Source organism: Carassius auratus, unplaced genomic scaffold (genome assembly GCF_003368295.1).
Source record: "Carassius auratus strain Wakin unplaced genomic scaffold, ASM336829v1 scaf_tig00012213, whole genome shotgun sequence".
NCBI classification, from domain to species: Eukaryota; Metazoa; Chordata; class Actinopteri; order Cypriniformes; family Cyprinidae; genus Carassius; species Carassius auratus.
The window spans coordinates 3,161-12,500 of NW_020524270.1; the positions used below are offsets into that span (position 1 = coordinate 3,161).

At 36.8% G+C, this 9,340-nt stretch overlaps 1 pseudogene; it reads left to right on the top strand.

The window, feature by feature from the left end:
* Nucleotides 1-3,400: 3,400 nt before the first annotated feature.
* LOC113073468 (NT-3 growth factor receptor-like) overlaps nucleotides 3,401-9,340 on the top strand; it is a 75,754-nt pseudogene continuing 69,814 nt past the window's right edge.

Genomic DNA, 9,340 nt, shown 5'->3' on the forward strand with positions numbered 1-9,340 from the left:
CAAGATGAATTCCAGCTTGGATAGGTGGGAAGTCTAGTTAAAAAGAAAATAAAAATGTCGAATTTTTTAAAAATAGTTGAATTTTTGTACCTGGGAAACCAGCCTTATATGGTTAGCTGGTCTCTCAACCCTCATAGCTACAACTAGTCAGACTGATCTATATATATGGTTTTTAAACTTAAAGTTATCATTTTTAGCAGTTAAACTAGCTTAGCTGGTTAGGCTTGTGTTTTTTTTTTTTTTTTTTTTTGGTGCAGAGAGGCTCTGTTTGCAGTTTGTTTTACTATCCTAGCTGGATTATATGGTAAATTGCATTATATTGTTAGCATTTAGCATTGTTTATCCCCTGCCATCTGTGACCCATCAGAACAGGCCTGTTACGGCTCATTTTTGGGTTGTAACCCACTAGTTAAGAGAGGCTAATAAAGAGTATCATAAGACGTGGGCTATAAAATAAGCATGTTGTGCGAGTTCTTTCTCCACTATGAACTGTTCATGATACTGCTTAGTAAGAGAGGAAACGTGCACTCTTCTCATTAGACATGTTAATTTAGGTTTAAAGGGTGGAGAAACTATTTAGGCTCTCCTTTGATCATTATTCATCAAAGCTTCGAAATTCACGAGCAGGTTGCGCTTGTCCCTGTGTGGAACGTGCCGAGAAAATTGTTTCAATATTCACAGTAAAAATGTCCCCCTTGTTTGTTCAAATGAACAACAATGTTGTTTCCCAGAGCTTACAGTTCAGTCCATTTCAAATGCATGGGATTCAGCTCATATGCCTCTATCTCCTGCCCTATCTTGCAAATGAGAAAGGTTATCTCACTCGCACCAACTGATGAATGAATAAGCGTACAGAGGTTTAAATCGTCATGCTCCTCCGAGCTGCAGGCCAGGTGAGACATGTCCTGCGGGCTTAATATTTCCTACTCTTGAAGGGGAGAGACTCCCACTGAGATCAGATCTGGAACCTTCCACAGCGCTGTAGGATCCTGCCGGCTGGAAGCCTTTTAAGCGAGGAATAACGTAAATGGAACAAAGGCGATTACACCCTGTTCTTTGCTCTCAGTAACTATGGTAGATAAAAGTGTAAAAGCAGTTGTCATACAATTTCCCCAAATCAGTACAATTGGGTACTGCAGAGGAAAATTAGCCTTTTGTCTGACAAAAAGTGTAATTATGAAATATTATTCTAACAGTTAATCTTATATATTAAAAGTAGAAAAATTACATTTGACTAATTTAATGATATCTTTTTGCGAGCATTTGAACAGGCTACACTGCAGAAATTGCAGTATGGTCTTGTATGCTTGTTTTTTTTTTTAAGATAGTAACTAGAAGTTAGTTCTAAATATTATTATTATTATTATTATTATTATTATTATTATTAGCTTTTCATTTGATTTGTTTTATTTAAAACATGCATCTACCTCATAGTTAATCAATCTCCCGGTTTTATTTATGTATTAAAAATACATTCCATCTCCTAGTTTATGTCCCTGTTTTTTATGTTTCTTTGTTTGTTTATTAATTTAAATATGCATTCTATCTCCTAATACATCTATCCCTTTTTATTATTAAATATATTTTATTATTATTATTATTATTATTTTTTTTTTATATAATTTGCCTCGGGGGCCCCAATAAATGTTGAAATTATTTAAATTATTATATTAGCACATTCTTAAATAAAAAATATATAAAAAAGATAAAATGTTCATTATTTTAGTGAAGATAAAATAATCACAAATAAATAACATGACTTTCTAAAAAAAGTTATATTTTAAAATAAATGCACACCATTAAACTGACAGCATATGAGTTTAATTATTAAAACAGAAGTACTAGAGGTACATATCAACTTAAAGGAGGGCTTTTAATAATATGTTGGACAAAAGGGGCTCCTTTGGCTGAAACACTGAAATCCCCATATCTTCTTGACTTTGTAATATCCTCTTTGTTTTATTTGTTACTTGAGCATTTGTCCATCTGGTATACTGGATAGTTGCAGTAATGTCTTCAGCTTGGCTCTCAACACCAGTGAAGAAGAAGATATAAGCAGGGAAGAGGATAGTTTAAAGCACTGGAAACAGCACCCCTGACTCAACATTTCCAGGAAGTCTAAGACCCTTTAAACTCTCAGTGGAGCCTTCATGAACGCAGGGAAATATGTCAGAGTTGACATTTAGACATTTGGAGGAGTTTGATGTAGATGATGTCTGTTTTTGGTGCAGGAGTGGAGGTGGCTGTGCTCAAAGGTTGTTTGAAGGAGCGTGAAATGAGATACTGAGAAGGATAGAGGTGGTTGTTGTTCCCCCTGCACTGGGAGTAGGTGTTGGAGTCATTGGCATGGAAATGGTTCTGAAAGGAAGCCCTTCATTAGGCAAGTGAGGCAGTAGTGGGTGGAGGTGTTATCTTATGCCAGCTTTATGTGGGCTTGACCTCACACCCTTCCGTCTGTCCGGTTAAATGTATGCACTAATAATCCCATGTGTTACTGAGCATCAAGAAGATCCTTTAAGAAACCCTAACCTTGAATTCATTTTAAGTTGCTTCGGATGAAAGCATCTGCCAATTGAAATTGTAAATGTGACAGTGCAATCATATTTGTATCGACTGCGACACTGCAATAGTTTAATGCAAAAATGCTTTATTTTAAGAGACTTTTACATACATTTCTATAGTTTTACATGCGTGGCTCTAGAAACGGCAGTGTTACATGTTCCATTTCCAGGAAGTACTAGTAAAATCTAAACCTTGAATGCATTTTACGCCACTTTGGATGAAAGCGTCTGCCAAATGAAATTGTAAATGTGACACATAATGAAGGCAGTAATCATATACAAGAGAAGTCCACGTTTGCATCTTTGTAAAACTGGGCCTGTAACAAAAATTGGAAAATGTTGGATTATATTTAGATTTTTCTGCTTTAAACTGTCTTCAGATAAACTCATGATTATAGTAAAGACTTAGGTAAAAGCTGTTATATGTGCTGGTTCTGAAATTTTTCTTTAGTAGACAGGTTGATTCTTTAATACAATGTTAAGGTTTAAGATTAGTCTTACAGTTTGTTTTAAAATGTTGCAGTTCCTAAGTTACAAGCTAATGTACCCATCTGGATTGACAAGGTCTTTTATTTGAACATTTTGACGCATTTTTGGGCGAGTATTCAATTTAGACTGCACCGAAATATTATATTATATCACATCTAGTGGCTTAGTTTTTGCCTTAATCCAGAAGCTCATGTTTTGTTTGACTTCATTTGCGGGGACTGTGATCGCCCTGGGCACCAGTGGTGAATCTGGCACGATGAATAGCTGGACAGACGTGGCCAGGAAAGGGCTGCAGTCCAGAAAGCATTCGTACACAAAGCCCTGGGCACAGAACCCGCTCTGGCTGCAAAATGGAAGCACGCCAGCAGCTCTCCAGGCCTTGGTTGACTGATGGGTGCTGGAGAAGTTGATGTTTTGTAGGATAATGTTGTCCTTCACCTAGTTTTCTCCTGGTTTTCTAAATGGACCTTCTTGGCACTGTGTGCATGTTTGTGTGTCCTCAGTAAGAACTCTATATTGTGTTGTGGCAGGAAACTTGAAGGAGTGGTGTTTAACTGCAGCTGCAATATCCGTTGGATCCAGCTGTGGCAGCAGCGAGGTGAAGCCGGACTCCATAACCAGCACCTGTTCTGCAACAACGGTGTCTTCAAGATCCCTTTACAGCGCATGAACATCTCTCACTGTGGTATGGGACATTAAATGGACAAAAACAGACATTTTTTAAAATATCATTCATGTTCTGCAAAAGAAAATCGTCAAGTTATACAGGTTTGGATTGAAATGAATGTGAGTAAATAATGACAATCGTCATCCAAATTCTTCAACAGCATTTGAGGCGATTCTTCTGTTGTTTTTCATACCGTGACTGCTTGTCTATTCCCCACCAAGATTTGCCGGAGATCAGCGTAAGTCACAGTAACCTGACAGTGATGGAAGGTGACAGGGTGACAATCACCTGTAATGGGTCAGGAGTGCCGGTACCAGAAGTGGATTGGACTGTTGGTGGACTGCACTCCATTAACACTCATCAAGTAAGGCAGACTTTTGCATGTAGCCTTTTGACTTGCAATCAACATGGATTTTATGTACAGTACAGACCAATAGTTTGGACACACCTTCTCATTCAAATAATTTTCTTTATTTTCATGACTATGAAAATTGTAGAATCACACTGAAGGCATCAAAACTATGAATCAACACATGTGGAATTATAAATGGAATTATATACATAACAAAAAAGTGTGAAAGCAACTGAAGATATGTCATATTCTAGGTTAAGTAGCCACCTTTTGCTTTGATTACTGCTTTGCACACTCTTGGCATTCTCTTAATGAGCTTCAAGAGGTAGTCACCTGAAATGGTCTTCCAACAGTCTTGAAGGAGTTCCCCGAGAGATGCTTAGCACTTGTTGGCCATTTTGCCTTCAGTCTGCGGTCCAGCTCACCCCTAAACCATCTGGATTGGGTTCAGGTCCGGTGACTGTGGAGGCCAGGTCATCTGGCGCAGCACCCCATCTCAAATAGCCCTTGATGCATTCAGTGTGACTCTACAATTTTCATAGTCATGAAAATAAAGAAAACTCTTTGAATGAGAAGGTGTGTCCAAACTTTTGGTCTGTACTGTACCTCTTAAGGACCTTAGTCAAGGTAGATGGCATATTTAAAACAGTAGACAAAGCAACATTGGAAAACTGTTGGGAGACCAACAAGATTAATCCAGTTAAAACCAGCAAACTGTTCTTTTTTTCGGCTGTATAGACAGTACTACCTTTTTAAATGGACTATACGTCTATCCCTAACAGTCTGGTTTTATGTTTAAAATTAAATATGCAGTTTACCCAATAAAAGATCCATTAAATCACTCACTCGAGCCTTACAGTGGCTAGTATACACCATAAACCATTTGTTGAATCTGTGCAAGCTTGGTTGTGTTTCCAATAGCTATTGTGTCCTCCTCTCTTCTAGTCCAATCAATATCCACCGAATGTTCACTCCATCAACTTAACTCTGGTCAACATCAGCCGAGACGATAACAGCTTCATGCTGACCTGCATTGCAGAGAATATAGTTGGGATGACTAATGCCTCAATACAGCTTTCAGTGCAGTGTAAGTGCTCCTTTTCTTGTTCTCTGTCTCTGGAATGCCTTTACATTGAGCCTCAATGCCTCTAATGTGCCAATTCTACCTTACAGCCTCTGTCTAGCTCACATAACTGGCTTTGTCTGCCTCTTTAGCTTATTACTATCACTATTGGTACTGTGCTTCATGGCTACCAACTCGGTTTCTTAATTTGTATTGCTTTTTATTTAAAGAAGTAGGCATTTAGGGAGGTGAGATCACTGGAAAGTTTTGTGAAGTGAGTACTATTGATCAAAATGGCTCTGAGGAATGCAGAATCAATGCGACAAAAAGGTAGAGGTGAAGTGTGCAATTTTTATTATTAAAATACTTTTTATTTTTCTAGCTTAGCATGTAGGCACCTAAAACTAAGCCGTTGTGTCGGTTGGTTTTGCTCAAAAGTGTAAACACTGTGGTTTGTGGTGCTTTCAAAACATCTTTGTTTGTTTTAGTATTCCGATCTAGCCAGCTTAGCAACTGGTTCATCCAGTGTGAGTTTGGGGCGGGTCTGCCTGATGGACTGACCAATGGCAGAGAGAAAGAGAGAGAGAGGGTGTTCTGGAAACCTGTTCGACAACAGATTGTTTCAACACACTTTTATGGCAATTAGCTTTTTTACATTTTAGTGAAATGATAGGTAATTCTTATGAATTCATCTTATTTATAAACTTTTGTATTGACACTTAGGGTTGGCCCTATGGTTTAGGGGTGCCCCCACCACCCCACCTCAAAATGGAATGTTTCCATACAAATCACGTTATGAAATCATACAAAATCGCTACCTAGTAAAATATTTTTTTTTTCATGTAATTGGGTTGTATTGTTTTGTAGTTCTGTTTAGTGATGTTAGCAGCACAGAAATTACACACTACGTGTTAAATGTGGTTTTGTATATTAGCTGCGTTTAATTAATAGTAGTATTTAATGTAGCCAATTATGGTACAAATGGCTGCTTTGTTGAATTAAATAAATAAAAAATGGAATAATTAATGAAAAAAAAATCTAAGTGAGGCTAATGAAATTTGTTATCAAATAACGCAGAATTTCTTCATCAGAAATAGCCCTACTCCTACAAAAAAGAAATCTCAGGTTCTACACAACCCAGCATGTTGTAGGAAATTCATTTGTGTAGTTTATTGATCTGTGAAAGTGAGGGCTGTTCTTCATCTAGACTTTTCACATGAAAAAAGGCTGTAAATGAAATATTAAAAAGATTTATCAATGTTATCAAGTTTTAGTGTGGAGCAGACAACATGATTGCTTTGTGGCAGAGTTAGGTGGTGCATTTTCTGTGTTTGTGCATTGGGAAGGGTATGCATGGGGTCTTAGGAATCAGAAACTTAAAAATGTTCATTGTTTTTGTTCACTTAAAATGTGTTTTGTGCCTTATACCACTCTTGGAAAAAAAATCAATGCACATTGCATTTTTAGCAGAAAAAAAAGGACGTTTATTTTTCCCATATAGGGGCAGGCATGCAAAAAAATAGTATCCCAAATGAAAAAGAAAATGAAAGAAACAACAACCCTGAGGCAATAGGCTACTCATGAAAATGAGCAAAAAGAAACTATGCCTCTAATCAAAATGTAAATAGTAACCCTGAGAATCAAACCAAACAAATCCAAAAAAGTGAAAAGGCCGAGAACAATGACAGACTCTGCCTCAAATAAGGATAATATATAAAGATGTGGCTCCAGTAAGAAACACAACAGGATGATATACAATAAACAGTAATTAAATGAAGCAATACATAAATCTTAACTCCAGAACTGACTAACCAGCAAGAAGACCTACTAAATGAAGACCACTTTGAATTTACTTGTGCCTTTGTGCTAAGTTAAAATTCCATAAATTATATTAAATTATATTAAAATAAAATATGAATTCAATTGTTTTCAGATGTACCTGTAAAGCATGTGATGCTTTGACATAAATAAAATTAAAAAACAAATTGAAAAAATAAACAATAACTATGGATACAGTAAGAAAACACAATACAGCATCACAATATCCAACGACAGCTGTTTCCACCCACTTGGAATGAAGTAAGGCAATTAAAGACCTTTAAAGAACACAGCAAGATAAAATTACAATGTAATGTGAGGCTGCAGTGTTGCATCAGTATTTACATTTATACTGAATGGTGTTGGCCAACAACAGTGCAACATGATTCTTCCCACACTCAATATTTATTGACTCTGTAAGATTTGCTTAGAGTGGCAAATTCTGTGGAAATAGGAGAAAGTCAGTCAGTCTCTCTCTTTCTCTCTCTCACAATCCTTAAAGCTGCAGTAGGTAACTTTTGTAAATATATATTTTTTTCATATTTGTTAAACCTGTCATTATGTCCTGACAATAGAATATGAGACAGATAATCTGTGAAAAAAATCAAGCTCCTCTGGCTCCTCCCAGTGTTCCTATTGCCATTTGCAGAAAGTCATGCGCTCCCAGTAAAAAATAACCAATCAGAGCTGCGGTCCGTAACTTTGTTTGTGTTCAAAATGTAGAAAAATGTATATAATAAGTGAGTACACCATGAATCCATTTTCCAAACCGTGTTTTTAGCTTGCACCTATAATAAGCACCTATAATAAGTGTTTATATTCGGACTATTTTAGATTGCTTCGGGCGTACCGCGGCGGAGTAACCCAGTACCTTTGTGATTCTTCATAGACATAAACAGAGAGAAGTAGTTCTGGCTACGATGTTCTTCCGCAAGACGCAAGCAGTTCTGTTTATTAACCGCTAGAGCGTCAAAAGTTCCCTACCGCAGCTTTAAGGCTGGAGCAAAATTTAAATAAATAAATAAAATAGAGAATGTTAATCAGATAAAGGTTTTATATGTACATTACCATTAGAAAGTTTGGGGTGGGCAAGATTTCCAAAAGGTTTTTTTTTTTTTAAGAAGTCTTTTATGCACACTAAGTATGTATGTATTTGATTGAAAAAATCTCTCCAGTCCAGTCCATTCTTCAGAAATCATCCTAATTTCTTGCCCAAGCAACATTTATTATTATCAGTCTATAAGACAGTTGTGCTACTGAAGGTTCTGTGGATCCTGTGTTACCTTCAAAGTTCAAATAGCATTTAGTTGAAAAATAGATTTTTTTTTAACATTTATGTATGGATTTACTGGCACTTTTGATCAATTTAATGTGTCATTGCTAAAAAAAAAAAAAAAAAAAAAATTCATGCAGACTTCAAACATTTGAATATTACTGTATTATTACATTTTTTTTTTTACATTTTATATATCATATTAATAACTTATTCTAGAAGAAATTTGTGAAAATATCTGTTTTCATGTAAGAATTCTGTATTCATCGAATCACTGATTCGATCCCTGATGAAAGTATATCATAATATGATATAGACATATTTACGGTAACTCATGTTTGAGTTGCCATCAAACATGCAGTGGGCAGAAAAAGATGATGGAAAAGGTTATGGGCTGAAAATGGGGTGCTGATGGCGCAGTGGATAAGACACATGCCTTTGGTGTGAGAGACACGGGTTTGAATCCACTGTGAGACACCAATGTGTCCCTGAGCAAGACACTTAACCCCTAGTTGCTCCAGAGGCATGCGACCTCTGACATATATAGCAACTGTAGGTAGCTTTGGATAAAAAACTAATTGAATAATGTAATGTAATGAGGAAGACTGAAGGTCTGGAATTCATGGCATCTTTCATTGGCCAAGGCCCCTTCTATGAGGCCGTTTGACTAACATTTCAAACAACTAATCACAGATCATTTCATTCATCGTCACGCTTCGAGATTTGGAAATGTTTCCGCAAATCAGACCGGTGAGTAAAACTCTCAGACGTATTTTAAAGATTCTATGCCACAAACTTTAAATATTTCACATACTTTTGAAAATCCAGCATTTAGCTGTTCCAGATAAGCGCTCGTCGTCACAGTTGAAAACACAGCGGCTTTCTTCTTTCGTGAGGGGGTTTGGTGCCCATGGTATCTTTGTTTCCAGGTGGAACGTTAAAGAACACGATACATAAGTCTCGCAGAAATCCTATAGAATTCAACCAATCCGATGATGACTTTGACATCCCTGAAGTGTTTCCACTTTTGTGTCCCATATGCATTAGACGTTTAGCCAACAGTCCATGAGGCTTCATACAATCCACATGTGCTCCAGAGGCCAAAGTCCCACTCTTG